This window comes from Lactuca virosa, chromosome 5 (genome assembly GCF_052849685.1).
Source record: "Lactuca virosa cultivar CGN04683 chromosome 5, Lactuca_virosa_CGN04683_v6, whole genome shotgun sequence".
Lineage (NCBI taxonomy): Eukaryota > Viridiplantae > Streptophyta > Magnoliopsida > Asterales > Asteraceae > Lactuca > Lactuca virosa.
In genome coordinates, this window is record NC_136430.1 from 318,438,745 (window position 1) to 318,455,316 (window position 16,572).

Consider the following 16,572-nt stretch of genomic DNA (forward strand, 5'->3'; position numbering starts at 1 on the left):
ATGATTCTAGACCAGTCTTTTGCTACAATATTTTTATTTTCCATGTTTTCAAAATTTGACTATGAAGAGGGATGCCGTAATCATAATCGAATTTTGAGAACGCAATATATAGAATTTCCTTAAGTTGAACCAATCCAACATGAAATTCATATATATATTCTTGACTAAAGATGATTAAGGTCTCAATCTAAGCCTTTAGAATTGAAATGAAGTATATCCTCTCCCTTAATTATAGCAAAACAACTTTTTCAACCCCTGCAGCCTCACGAATTGAAACTTTTGTTTTCTATAATTAACATTGCTAACTTGCAACACTAACAATAATTATCATGCTCCCACTAACATGATGATTATTAGCATAACACTTATGCTCGCACTAGCTTTCACATGTACTCAGAAATCAGTTGGACTTCTAGAAATCATTACTTTATTGACTTTCTTACCAAAGTTCAGATTTCTAATACGAGATGCTTTGATAAAACTTTATCAAAATCATACACCTTTCCTTAGATTGCATGCATGTGTGTCTAAACAATTTCAGAACTATGAAAAGGGATGCCGTAATCATAGTCTCAATTGTTTAGACCTTTTGCCATCTACTTCAAATCTACTTGGTGGAAGTGTTTTCCTCACCATCATTTTTATGAATCGGAGAGAAACCTTATGACCCTTAGATTTTATGGTGTATGTGTTCTTATCCATGTGAATCGTCAAAACCATAGTCACAAGACAAGGATAATGACAAATCGAAACTCATATGGACTGAACTTATGCAATCTTAACTTCTTGCCACCTGGCAGTACAGGGCCTGCCATTGCTTCCAAGTTGTTATGCAACCAATTGAGAACTTTCAAAACTCCTATGCAAAGCCAACTTTAACTGGAATGGGCACAGAATATGTCAACACGATAGGTTATAAACCTCAAGTCGTGTGCTAGTGAAGAACCACAGGTTTTATTCTTGATTAGTTCTTGAAATTCTTTTTAGGATCTTTAAGACTCCCACTGTCCTCTTGACATATAAGACTATTTTGCCAAATATTCAAGAGATAGTGCAGATTCTTTATCAAGACAAACACTTCACACAATTGGCCTTAGTTGGTCTTTGTTTTATCCAAAACATCACAACTTACCAATTTCAAATGTACAAGAGTAGGACACTTTTACTCTTACATTTGACAAGTGTTTTAATCCTTTCTTTAAGATATGTCACTCAAGTTACAATCTTGGAGTATGACTCTAAGAATTGTTTTGGAACGAAGTATGACTCATCTTCCTGATCTAACCATTTCAATAATTCATGACTCGTCTTCTTAGTCATAAGAATGCACTAAGATGACCTTTAGAGGACTAATTGTGATATGGTTTTTAAATCAGTAAGATGATTACAATCATGATACTAAAGTACTCTCCCATCTTTTCAGATTTGAGAAACTTTTATCTTTCTGCCTAATTTGATTCTTCCCATTCGTTCTGCCATACATTGAGATTTTTCCAATGTTTCAGAATTATACTTAAACTTGTAAGTATAACCATATTTACTAAACTTTAGTAAATCAAATAGTCTTAACTAGCTTTGTGGTGGACATGACCAGTGCACAAGAATGTGTACTCGATCCCTTTAGTCCTTCACTTGACTCACACATCCATGTGAACAAGTAACTAGTCTTGATTTTCCAATGCTTGAAAGTTCTCATTCATCATACTATTCAACTTTCATGATTCCAAGTTTCGGTCCAATTGAAACTTGGGCGATGAGGAACTTTCCTGATTTGGTAAATTTAGACACTACCACAAATGAAAGAATCAAATCCATTTTCCAATATTGGTGTCAGTGGAATCATATAAGCAACAATTTTCCACAAATGCCATTGTAAGGATACTTCAAATAAATAAAATTAAACAATTTTCTTTTATTTTAAAACTTTGCGGAAAAACTTATCCTTGGAATCCACATGGAAATTTGTTGTTATCTATTCCTTAGCAATATATCATAACTTCTTAAGCAACTGCTCAAAATTCTGATGCGATCGAAATCCACCTTCACGATCAGAATCAGCATATACTTCCTTTTAGATTTCTCTCTATTCTTTGATTCTTAAAACATCAACATGTGACCCAGTCACATCATGTAATGAGGATCTCAGAATAGAACTTAACAGAGTTAGATAATGGGCTCTACCTGATGTAGAGTCAAACTTATTGACTTTAACATCCTTAGGTTTGGCAGCTTTGCAATCAACGCCCCTTCCTTTGGAAAAATAAACATATGGACCCTTTGGTAATGGGACTATCTCAGACTTAGCCTTTCTCTTTACCATTTGGTCAACCGGGTTGACTATGTCCAATCCCTTTCCATTAGGAAGAGAATGCTTTTTCTGGATTTCTATTGTCACCATTGTCACTGTCCATAAAGTTTTTGAGAAGTTGATCTTCTAATCAAATTTGCTTTACTATCGTTCCAAATCATTGCTGATTCAGCAGCACCAAGCAAATAGATATGATCATTAAGGTTCATGTCATGGTCTGTTTCATAGTAGTCCCAAAGGAACTCACTATGTGACTTAGAAAGTGATTGGACATCCAACTTTCTCAAGACTTTTACACCCAACTCTCCCGGCTTGTCAATATGTGACTTCATCTCTAAGATGTGATCACACATAGACCTTGCTTGCCATTAGGGCTTGAGTGACCTTGAACTTGTGGGTTAGGGAGAATAATTGGAGGAGGTGGAGGAAGTAAAGTTCCAAGAGATTTGGGAAGATCATAGATGTCTGAACTAGACATCTTTTGGGAGATATTCAAGATAGTTGATCTAAAGTCCTTAATATAACACCCAATATGAAATATTAAGGCTAGGATCCAACAACCTATTTATAACTGGAAGAGGTATGTCGTAATCCGAGTTATAAAATAGTTGAAGGTAGGTAAATGACAATTTACCAATTTCCACCATGAAAAACGAAATAATTTAATTAGGTTTTTACTTGCATTTGAAACTCCTAGATCTTTTGAGATTCATTGAACTTTTCAATGGCATGTTTCAATCTCGAGTGTGCGCTTCAGGTTTTGTGACTGGGATGCCGAGGATCACAAAACAAGGTGTGAAGTAACCATGCAAATATACTTGGTACCCTTAATATTTACCCCTCAATCGATGTGCCGGTTAACCACACGAGCTCCACCGATACTATGATAAATATTAAGTTACCCTTTGCCTACTTTGTTAAATCCAGGTTAGTGTGCCGGTTAACCACACACGCTCCACTAACGGTTTAAACAAAGTGCAAAGTGTAATTTCATGGATTAGCACCTTATTCACATTTTCCTAAGTAACTAAGATTGGGAATTAATAAAAGGTTTAGTTACTTAGTATTTATCATTAATACTTTTAATGAAGGGAGAATTATAGTCCTTGTCCTACCTGTTCGGATAACGACCCTCCACCAGTCAAGGAAGCGGTGGGTGAGAGTGGACACCATTAAGCTGCCATTTTATAGGCAACAACCTTATACCCCCCTTATAGACCGGCTTCGTTAATGAGGCCTACTAATGGTAAGACTGACTTGCTCTTATACACACACACACACACACATATATATATATATATATATATATATATTATTAACTTATAATATTATAAAGTATAAGGGTTGAATTTTAACTTTTAAAATTCTAAGGGCTTAACTTGGAATTAAAGTATTCATTAGAGAAAACTTTTCAAATTCCAAAACTTGAGGGCAAGTTTTGAAACTATTCAAAACTCTTGGATTTTCATAACTTATGAGTTTTAAGTAAAACTTTAAAACTTTTAATGAAGAGACTCTTGGACATCCATAACTTGAGGACAAGTTATGGAGCCATCAAAACTATTTATAAGAAAAGACTCTTCATTTTTTTTGTAACGTAAGGCATATTTATGAGTTTTTAAGATTCATAAATGTGACTTTTCAAATAACTTGAGGACAAGTTACAAAAAAACACATTTAATGAACAACTTTTAGATTAATTAGGATTGAAAACAACTAAAACACAAATTGTTTTTTCCATTAATCTAAACTAACTCATAAATCAAGGAAACATAGAACTTTTGGTAATCCATAACTTATGGAGTTAAATGCTTGTTTTATGATGAAACTTTTCATGTTCCGTAACTTAAGAATAAATTATGGAATTCTTTAAAACATTAACACCAAATTTTGTAACTCCATAAAAACTTTAAATCAATTTTTTTTTAAAAACCTTTTCATATCCATAACTTATGGAGGTTTCAAAACACATAAGATCAAACTTTAAAAAAAACTTTTTGAGCTCCAAAATTTTATGACAAAATTTGTAACTCCTTAAAACATTTAGATCAAACTTTTAAAACTAATAAAATAATCATATCATTTTATCTTTTACTAAATTTGACCTAATTCAACTCATATAGCAAATGATTCAAATTTTACAAATAATTAGTTTTTCACAAAACAAGTAATTATCTTAAAATTTGACAAACTTCATGTTTTTTTTTCTTTTTTTTTTCAACTTTGAAAATCAAACATTTGCATGAATATAATAGAAAACAACCAATGGCTCTGATACCACTGTTGGGTTTTAGTATACTACAACATCCTATGGTGCACATACAACCTAAATACCTTGGATCTATGTTTTCTCTATTATACATGCAAATATGAAGTTTCCAAGATATTACCCTATACTAGCATACAAATATCATATACTTGGGTAATAAAATAGATAGAATACATACCTTTTTTTGATGTAACTTGTCTTCATGAAGCTTGAGTGCCTAGTGCCCTAAGTGTGACACCTCAAATGGTTCACACAACACCATGAACACTTGGAATAACCTTGAGAATAAGGATACTTTGGTTCTCTCTAGTGAAATCGGCCTTGCCCTTTTGTGTACACACACTAGTGCCAATTTCACCAACTAAGGACATCTTTATATAGTGTGGAGATTAGGGTTAAACCCTAATACCCATGACCTTTCATTTCATATGATCCATGGGTTAAACACTCCATGGACTATCCATGAAAGCTTAGCCCAACCTAAATGAACTTGGCCCATCACACACATATATCTTAGAGTCCATATTTAATTAGTTCCTTTTGATCACTTAATTAATTATAAATTAATTCTTGATCAATAATAATTAAATAATATGATTATATATTAATATATTAGAACTTATAATATATTAATATAAATCACTAGTATCCTTTTTCCTCATCTTGTCTATCCAATTATCCCGATGCCATGCAACCCAAATGGACCATGCTGGGTCGGGTCAAGTCTTACCAATTATAGTTATGGACTTAGACATTAATCCAACATAAGAACACCGCCACACACACATGAAATGAAGTAGTCAAAACACATCGATTGTGAATTTCAACCAATTCCCAATCCATAAAATGTACCAAAAACCTTAAATAAACCCTTGACTCCCTAACACGCCATTACCAACCACTGCTCCTACGTGCAAAGAAGATCAATCCAAGAATTCTTACATTGCATCCAACCCTTATCAACTCAGGTGTACCCCCACCTGGAAAATCACTCGAGACGTTCACAATAAACTTCATGACTAGAGAATCCATAACCGATACCTAACCTTGGTAACCAAACCCATAATAAAAGCTCGCGAAAAAACGAGATTTATATTACAAAAACTTTGCAAGAGACTTTTTGATGCACGACTGATACCCCCAACAACCCTTAACTGCTCACTTTATCCAAACCATCTGGTTTGTGAGTCTCCCGACTTCCAATAATGAACCAACACCGAAAGTACCACATGCAAAAGAAATAAACAATCATGAGCACTGGGCCCACAACGTATGTCTGGAATACCCCTACAAGGTCCTCAACATAGGTATGGATTGCCTCCGAGCCCACAACATGAGTCTGGAATGCCTTTCCCGACCCTCAGCCCATGTCTGGAATGCTCCTGGTATCACGTCGATCTTGTCGACATTCCATCACTCGCCTGAAAACTCACGACCAGCACCATGGGGCCTATAGGCACTCAACCTTAATCCACCGTCTTGAAGGAACCCAATCAACGTCCCTCCCAATGCTAACATAGCGTAAAAATGCCATACTCCTTTACCACACACAATTCATTTCAAAGTACAACATGCCAAAATTAGATTCGACGCAAATCTAATTTCCCGACTGGAAAACTGAGCATCACTGACCCAAATTCTAGACTCCTAATAACCAACGACATCTTCCAAACTCGAGCCAAGCTTGGCAATAGATTGATGAATATGTTGAACTTCAACTGATATAGCTCAAAACTTCCAAAGAATCTCCGCTTTGATGATGCATGAAATGACTAATGATCGCGAATGCATTGACACCTAATCCAGTGAACCAAAACCCACGCGGAGCTGAACACACCCATCTCTGAAACTGATTTACCGATTGACAACTGCCCAATCTAGACTGTAAATAACAATCCATACAACGAGCTGACAAGTCCCGCAACAACCGATACTCAACTTGAGCGATCCTAGCGCCTCCTTATCTATTCATTGGCATCCCTAAATAGAACCAATGGCTACAACGAGCTCCATGACCAACTACTTACGAGACAACTCGTGTATTTCATGAACACATACATCTGATAGCCACTTTATTTACACCCCTGACTTGACCAAATCTTAAACCGAAATCCCGCATACCCACACTGCAGATCCCTATGAACTATTATTCGGACACCACAAAATCAAACGGATCGATGATCCTCCAAGTAGAATACGTAGTTCTCCCCACTTACGGTTCAAACTACCACCCACTATTGTTGTAACCAAACCATATCTCAAATCGACTCAACCAGGTACAAACCATCCCTGGCTCTTGGAATGTATAACACACACATGATGATCTTCCTAGATAAGGACCAAGCAAACCCTAAGAGATTCTGAATCTGTTAGACCCCGGTCGGCGGCGGAAACACCAGGCGATGTAACGTCATTTCTTGTATCAGAGTTATCGAATTCCTAAAAACACATGCATTTTAAAAATACGTCAACATAAAGTTGGTGAGTTCACAGGTTTTGACTCCATATAAAATAATACCTTTTCAAGTTCAAAAGTATAGTTTTTAAAGTTTCATTTTAACTCTCCAACATTTAATAGATATATTAGGTATAATAGTTTACTTATCAAATAACTGATATACCTAAACATTCCATGTACCTAGGGTATAAGTATGGGGAAACTTATACTTAACATTAATACTTGTATAACGACAAAGTATAATGTTTCTAACAATTTGCTACCATGATTCCATAACCGCTGCTATGACATACAAAACCTCTGACACCCACTCATGCTTTCCATGAGGACAGCCCACTCATGATTTCCAGGAGGATTTCCACAACATATAAACAATACCGCGCGCTTCATCGACGCTAGAACAATAAACAAATAAAAGGAAAGTTCGTCACCCGCAGAACGTTGGGTTGTAGCTGGCAACCACGGGTGGGGTCGTCAACCTGCATAGATCTATAGTCCGTCGTAAAACCGATTGGGTTGTAGCCAACAACCACGGATGGGGCGGTAACCCACATAGATCCATACACAACTTCCTCTCTAACATGGGATTAATTGTTAAAGGTCAGAGGACTTCCACTAAGATCCCCAATCTTAGTTGATGAATACAGTAGCTCATGTAGACTTTGTCGACTTCCTATAGTTCTAACAACAAAAGCATTTTCGTGTCTAAAACCCTAAGTTACTAAACTATGCTTTTCAACATTACTCCTAAGTTCATAATACTTTAGGCAGTATAACATGAGGAAAACTAGATTTTATCTTAACATAAAACCAATAATAACAACATATAACATACAAGGTTTTATCTTTCCATAAAACCAATAACAACAACATATTACATATCTGGCTTTATCTTGACATAAAACCAACAATAACAAGATACTTATCAATTAACATATAGAACTTCCGAGTATAACTCTGGAACTATATCGCACACAACATACATATAAAATCCTAAGTATAACTCAAGATCTACATTAGTATACTACTATAACAATAACATGCTAACAAGTTTACGATAGTTGTATAGATACAAAATAATTATATCCGGATTAACGAACATACTATCATATAAATATAGTATTAACTTGTATTCAATATTTAGCATGCGTTTTCCCCCCGAAAATAATTAAAAGTGGGGACATGAAACTCACCTTAGTAGTGTGATTTTATGGAATCTAACTAGAAATGGTCAGATGTTCGTGATCGTCGGGGTCGGGAAGGGACACGGCCTTCAGAAAACGAGAGAGAAAGAAAGTAGAAGGTGTAAGGAATGAATGAGCCTTGATCACTATTTATAGGCTGATTTTGGCTCTCTCACGTCGTGAGCCACACATGCTCACGTCGTGATCTATGGCAAGATTCATCAAATAGTCTTCCCAGGTGTTTTCTAGGCTCGATTAGTGTCCGTTTGACTCCTTACGTCGTGAGAAATCCTTGCTCACGTCGTGAGCTTTTGAGTTATCGTTCCGTAGAATTCTAGCTTTGAAATGTGGCGTTTTGACTCCTCACGTCGTGATAAATGAAGCTCACGTTGTGAGTCCAGTCAGATTAGGGTTTCTGACACGTGTCGCGCTCTCAAACATCTGTATCTTTGGAAGGTCGTAACTTTTGCATACGAACTCCGTTTTTGACGTTCTTTATATCCACACATAGGTAATTCTGAGTACTACAACTTTATTTTGAATTCTAATAGCTAAATCTAAGCCTATTTTAAATTCCTCTTGTTATAGAGATTTTATAGTGATAGAGTTTATCATAACTTCTTCGCGCGAAGTCAGATTTAAACGTTCTATATATTTTTGGAATCGTATGGACGTATACTTTGATTTTTATCATAAAGTATCTATGAAAATTCATACTTGTATTATAATTTATCATGAAGAACATAGTAAGTTTATCACATTACTAGTTTAACAAAATCACATTACATGATTGGTATAATCACATGTGATTATTATTGACCTATTTTCACAAGTGTTACATTCTGCCCCCGTTGAAGTAATTTCGTCCCGAAATTTATTTTGTACCAGATTGCACCACAGGGTCCTGGATAGCTTCCCTGCTTCCGATTACGAATGCCCTTCTGTGGCCTAAATCTCCATGACTCCTTAACTTTGGACATTCCCTCCTGAAGTGTCCAATCTCGCCACACTCATAAGACGTTCTTCCTCCACCATAACCTGTTCCATTATTTGTTCCTTGGTTTATTGTTGCAGGTTTCGTGTTACTTCAATACCTGATGGTATGTCCCTACTTGTTACAGTGAGTGCATCATAAACAGTAACCTAGGTGATGACGATTACACTGAGTGCACCTTGGGAGTTTTCCATCATACTTCCTTGGTTGTGTGGGTATTGCTGTTATGGCTGCATAATTAGTTGACGCATCTTGTCTCTTCTCATATGATTGTCTGGGATTCTTCCCATTAAATTTACGCTTGTACGTTCCAGATTCGGGAGACTTAGCTTTTGTGACCATAAATCCCACTTGGATTTCTGTTCTGGTTAGATGATGAGCTATACGCTTTGCACTGTCATATGTTGTAGGCTTTGATGCGATCACCATTCCTTTGATTTGTGATGCTAGACCCCAGATATATCGCTCAATCTTCTTGTACTCCGGGGTTACAAGTGTCGGACACATCACCGCAAGGTCATTGAATCTGGCGGTATAAGCATTTATCTTTGAACCCTTCATTGTTAGGTTCCACAGCTCTTGTTCTAGCTTTTGTATTTCCTCTCTTGGACAATACTCCTCTACTAGCATCATCTTCAACTCCTCCCATTTCATGGAATTTGCAGTATTGATTCCCATTGTATTAACATGGTTATTCCACCACGTTAACGCCGCATCAAGAAAAGTACATGTTGCAAATCGTACTTTACAATCCTCTGGAAAAAAGCTTATTTGAAAGACGGATTCTGTCTTTTCAATCCACCTGGTCAAGTTAATGACTCCTTCAGTTCCATGGAAGCTCTTTGGTTTTCAATTCATAAAGTCTTTGTAGGTACACATTCTGGCGGTCCCTACATTTCCTTCATTTCTAACTCCTCTAGTTGTGACGTTAGCTAGAGCTGCAACGATTCTCTGAGCTATAATTTCTTCACATTCTGCTGAACGTATTAAGGGGTTTATTTCTGGTGGTGGTGGTTGCAGTTGTTGTTGTTGTGGTTCTGGTTGTTGGTTAAGGTTTAGTCGAGCGCTACTTCTTCCAGGCATTTTGTTTAGTTCCTATACATTTTGGATCACCAAGTGTTTAGTCTATCAAATATTACTCCCAATTTAAATAATTCATATGATCTGATCATAATAAAATGTAGTTGTACACCTACACCTAGTTGTGATAGGATCTATGCACATATAAACTTTAGTTGGAATATCTGATCTAAATCCTTGAGATCAAAAGCATTCCGGGTATCTAGGTGTATTATCATCGCGGGTATGAGTCTTCATATATGACTCTATTTTATTATTTGTTATATCCATGCTCTATTAACTATTGTTTGTTACTTCAGGGCTAGCTGACAAGGCACCGGCCAGTCGGGACAGTCGGAGGGCAGGATCATTTTAGCATATAGCCATTCTGAAATCCAGCAACCCAAAGCGACGTGTATATCCTGTCACCGCTCCCGTAAGTAGTCCTTCAGTAAATAATTAATAATACTCTATATTGTAGGCTAAGGGATATACCTAAACCTAATAGAGTAAGCCCTAAACTATATTTGTGCTTTCCTAAGAAAATACTAATTCACTATAGTTAATAGCTCTGATACCAAAATCTGTCAGACCCCGGTCGACGGCGGAAACACCGGGCGGTGTAACATCATTTATTATATCACAATTATCGAATTCCTGAAAACATATGCATTTTAAAAATACGTCAACATAAAGTTGGTGAGTTCACAGGTTTTGACTCCATATAAAATAATATTTTTTCAAGTTCAAAAGTATAGTTTTGAAAGTATCATTTTGACTCTCCAACATTTAATAGATATATTAGGTATAATAGTTTACTTATCAAATAAGTGATATACCTAAACACTCTAGCTACCTAGGGTATAAGTACGGGGAAACTTATACTTAACATTAATACTTGTATAATGACAAAGTATAATGTTTCTAACAATTTGCTACCATGAGTCCGTAACCGTTGCTATGACATACAAAACCTCTGACACCCACTCATGCTTTCCATGAGGACAGCCCATTCATGATTTCCATGAGGATTTCCACAACATATAAACAATACCGCGCGCTTCATCGAAGCAGAAACAATAAACAAATAAAAGGAAAGTTCGTCACCCGCAGACCGTTAGGTTGTAGCTAGCAACCACGGGTGGGGTCGTCAACCTGCATAGATCTATAGTCCGTCGTAAAACCGATTGGGTTGTAGCCAACAACCACGGATGGGGCGTTAACCCACATAGATCCATACACAACTTCCTCGCTAACACGGGATTAATGGTTAAAGGTCAGAGGACTTCCAATAAGATCCCCAATCTTAGTTGATGAATACAGTAGCTCATGTAGACTTTGTCGACTTCCTATAGTTCTAACAACAAAAGCATTTTCGTGTCTAAAACCCTAAGTTACTAGACTATGCTTTTAAACATTACTCCTAAGTTCATAATACTTTAGGCAGTATAACTTGAGGAAAACTATATTTTATCTTAACATAAAACCAATAATGACAACATATAACATACGAGGTTTTATCTTGACATAAAACCAATAACAGCAACATATAACATACCTAGTTTTATCTTGACATAAAACCAACAATAACAACATACTTATCAATTAACATATAGAACTTCTGAGTATAACTCTGGAACTATATCGCACACAACACATATATAGAATCCTAAGTATAACTCAAGATATACATTAGTATACTACGATCACAATAACATGCTAACAAGTTTACGATAGTTGTATACATACAACATAATTATATACTGATTAACGAACATACTATCATATAAATATAGTATTAACTTGTATTCAATATTTAGCATGCGTTTTCCCCCAAAAACATTAAAAAGTGGGGCTGTGAAACTCACCTTAGTAGTGTATTTTATGGAATCTAACTAGAAATGGTCAGATGTTCGTGATCGTCGGGGTCGGGAAGGGACACGGCCTTCAGAAAACGAGAGAGAAAGAAAGTAGAAGGTGTAAGGAATGAATGAGCCTTGATCACTATTTATAGGCTGATTTTGGCTCTCTCACGTCGTGAGCCACACATGCTCACATCGTGAGCTACGATAAGAGTCATCCCGTAGTCTTCCCATGTGTTTTCTAGGCTCGATTGGTGTCCGTTTGACTCCTCACGTCGTGAGAAATCCTTGCTCACGTCGTGAGATTTTGAGTTATCGTTCCTTAGACTTCTAGCTTCGAAATGTGGCGTTTTGACTCCTCACATCGTGATAAATAAAGCTCACGTCGTGAGTCCAGTCAGATTAGGGTTTCTGACACGTGTCGTGCTCTCAAACAGTTGTATCTTCGAAAGGTCGTAACTTTTACAGAGAAACTCAATTTTTGACGTTCTCTATATCCACACATAGGTATATCCGAGTACTACAACTTTCTTTTAGATTCCAATAGCTAATTTCAAGCCTAATTTAAATTCCTCTTGTTATAGAGATTTTATAGTGATAGAGTTTATCATATCTTCTTCACGCGAAGTCAGATTTAGACGTTCTATATATTTTTGGAATCCTATGGACGTATACTTTGATTTGTATCATAAAGTATCTATGAACGTTCATACTTGTATTAGAATTTATCATGAACTACATAGTAAGTTTATCACATTACTAGTTTAACAAAATCACATTACATGATTGGTATAATCAGATGTGATTGTTATTGACCTATTTTCACTAGTGTTACAGAATCTCAGATGAAGACTTCGATAATTTCCAATCATAACCACCTTTGACATTAAGGATTTTATGCAAATACACTAGCAAAACACCAAGTTACAATCCAAAAACATACACTCCTCGCCTACAATCCCAACTATCTATTCGTCGCAAAATCATCCATAAATACCAAAAAGCATCATTCTCATTGTCAGGATACATCAGAGACAACAAAAGTTGTCGCTCCCGATTTTCCTGGCACCATCAGCTAGCACCTGACCTGCCTATATCCCAAGAGGCACACCCTTGGTCTCATCACGAGGCATCCATACCCCAACAATCCTCATACGCATTCCCACGCTTTCATATAGCCGCCAAACACCGTAGCTAACTAGCCCCATGTTGGGTTTACATCCCAACTTTGAAAGTCACAAGACTGCCCACTCCTTTTCTGAAGTAGGAAAACTGGAAGGACATAACCCTCTCCATAGATTGTGATGTTCCAATCCATCTGCCAAGCACTCATACTCCGGCCGAAATTCTCGATCCGCTCCCAAGAACCGCTTCTTTCTTGAGTCCCACGACCCAGCTGGCACTACTTGATAAAGGCTCCTGAGACCTCAAAATCAACTAAATCACTTAGGTCTACAGCATTCAAACCCAAACTGACATGGCCACTAAAGCACAACAATCACCAGACTCATCCTCAGCCTGAACAACCATAACCAAAAGGTTGACAGATACAGAAACACTTCCACAAGTCATGGTTATTCAACCATGCTATCTACTCTCCACCAACTCCTTAGAATCCTCCTGACTTCCTTGATTCGAGTATGGATCCTGTGCTTCCAATAGTACGTGCCCAATACTACCTTCCACACCTATCCATACTTTCTTCAAGAATCATCTCGAGTCCTCTAAGTTACCTACTCATAATTGTACTTCCAACACCCGCTAAACAGGTTAGCAACCGTACTAAAGCCCTTCCTAGTCTCTCCTAGGATCCACATCTCACCCTACCATCAACTGCAAAACGACCCCCATTGGTGCCGGTTAACTACTGCATGAATACAATCACATGCAACATAACTTAAATAATCTTAGATTAAAAGATTCAACCCTACAACGGTTGGACTCAAACAAGAGCTATGATGTAGGACCAAATCCTTTACCCTAAAACTATTTAAACCATGCAGCATCTGATTTAACGTATTCAATTAATAGTTAGTTGACACACGAAAGAGTCATACAACAATTAACAAGAAAATTCTATAGGAAATAAGGCATCATGTATCAGGCAATTCTTGGAAATCCCTATCCTACAACTAGCATACTTTTCTAACATAAACATGATATCAAATAACTGTGTGGGTAAGTTGGGGTATACTTTCTTGCTCTAGCTGATCGTGCACATTGCATCCTTCATTGGCTATTTTTCAAAACAATTTTGAAAACCATTTGAAAACTTTTCCACTTCCCTAGTTTGACTTTGGATTCACACAAATGTTCATCCAATTCTCTCAAACGAAGGTTATAATACCAACTGGTAACACTCCAAAAATGAAAGAAATTTAAAATTTTCAAAATCAACCAACCATTAACCAATATTGTTTACAAAAGGCGTCATTGTTTCAAAAACATTATTCAAAATCAGAGTTTTTCCCAAGACCCAGTAACATAAAATAGGAAGATGTGCATGATCATGCCTTTGTTTTCCCACGATCATCATAAGTACCTGAAACAATAAACTAAAACTGTAAGCTAAAGCATAGTGAGTTTCCCCCAAAGTACCAACACACACAACATATAACATCATATATTGGATCCACAACCTATGTCTAGAATACCCCTACAAGGTCCTCATCATAAGTCTGGATTACCCATGAGCCCACAGTATGAGTCCGGCATGCCTAACTGGCCCTTATATCATATCTGGATTGCTCCCAAGCCCACATCATAAGTCTGGCTTGCCCTCAGGTCCCACACCTTTGTTGGGTTTTTATTCAAAAATCCGGTTTCACAACCGGTAAAATTTACAACGGAAGCTTTAAAAGGGTTGAATAAAACTAAAACTATTTTACCCACCAAGGATCATTTTGCAAGAGTTAGAAAGATTAAAACAACCATAGAATGGAAAGCATAACAACCTTTGAAGAACTTGATCCTCATGAGAGGTTGGAAGTTGATGAAGTGTGGCATGAAACTCTAAAGCAAGAGTTCTATACAAGTATCCACCAAGCAAGAGTAGAACCATCAAAACATGCTAGTATTCACTTGTAATTTGTTGTTCATAAGCCTTTGAAATATATACCAAATATATGTTCAAAGGTGAAGCAACAAAGGGGCTTTGTCTAGCATTTAAAATGCAAGAGAATGGAGAAGGAGAAGAGCCTTCAAATTCTGAAATTTGGCAATCCTCTAGAGAGCATGGAGCTCTTGGATTTGGCTCTAAGAAGAGGAAGAAGAAGACTTGCAAGAAGTGTATCCAAAAACCTTCCATGCTCTCTCTTATAATGGCCAAAAAGTGAAAGGAGACCATAAAGTAAAAGGAGAGACAACTTTGTCTCAAGCATGGAAAAAGAAGACCATGCTTGGTCTCCTTCATAATTTTCGAGAAAAGCATGCACAAAAGAATACAAAAGTTGTCTCATGGCTAGTTTATATACACATACATGTTATCTTTATAAAAATCAGTCATTTTAATAAAGAATTCCCTATATATATATATATATATATATATATATATATATATATATATATATATATATATATATATATATAACTAGGCATACATAAATATCTTATTTTATATAAAACTATATTTTATTTAAATTGTAACTAGCTTATTAAGATACCAATATGAATATATAAATATCATATTTTATATAAAACTGCATTTTATATAAATTGAATAGTTTATTAAGATATATAAATATAACTTATAAATAATCATACTTTATGATATATTTCATACGTTGTTATTTCTCCGATAAATATTATTTCCACAAATAATAAATTCCCAATTAGTAAAATATTATTTTCATGAAATAATAATTTTCCAATTAAATACAAGTGTTGATATATTTATTAATAATCAAATTATACTAATAAATAATCAATTGACGGTAACTTGCTATACGGTGTGACCCTATAGGATCACATATTATTAGCAATATCATTATATAATGACTCATGGGCATACTAGACCTTTGAATCTCCCTCTTGCATAAGATTCATCATAGATTGATATAGACAGCGGTGAACGTCTAGCAACATTTCACGGCCCCCAATAACATATGACGAAGAATGCCATTCATAACCATCCAATTCCAAAAAGCTCTAAGCTTCAATTGAGGTATTTGTTGGATTAGGTGTCTAAGCCTATAACTATAATTGGTATATACTTGACCCGATAGTAGCATGGTCCTTTTGGGTTGCCTTCACCGGAGCAATTTGACAGGATGAATATTTGAGAAAGAGGTTATTTGTGATTTATTAATATATTATATGAATAATATATTAATTAAGAAATCATATTATTTAATTAGTATTGATCAAGAATTAATTTGGAATTAATTTAGTGATCAAAGGAGACTGATTAAATTTGCGGGGACTGATTATGTAAATTAGT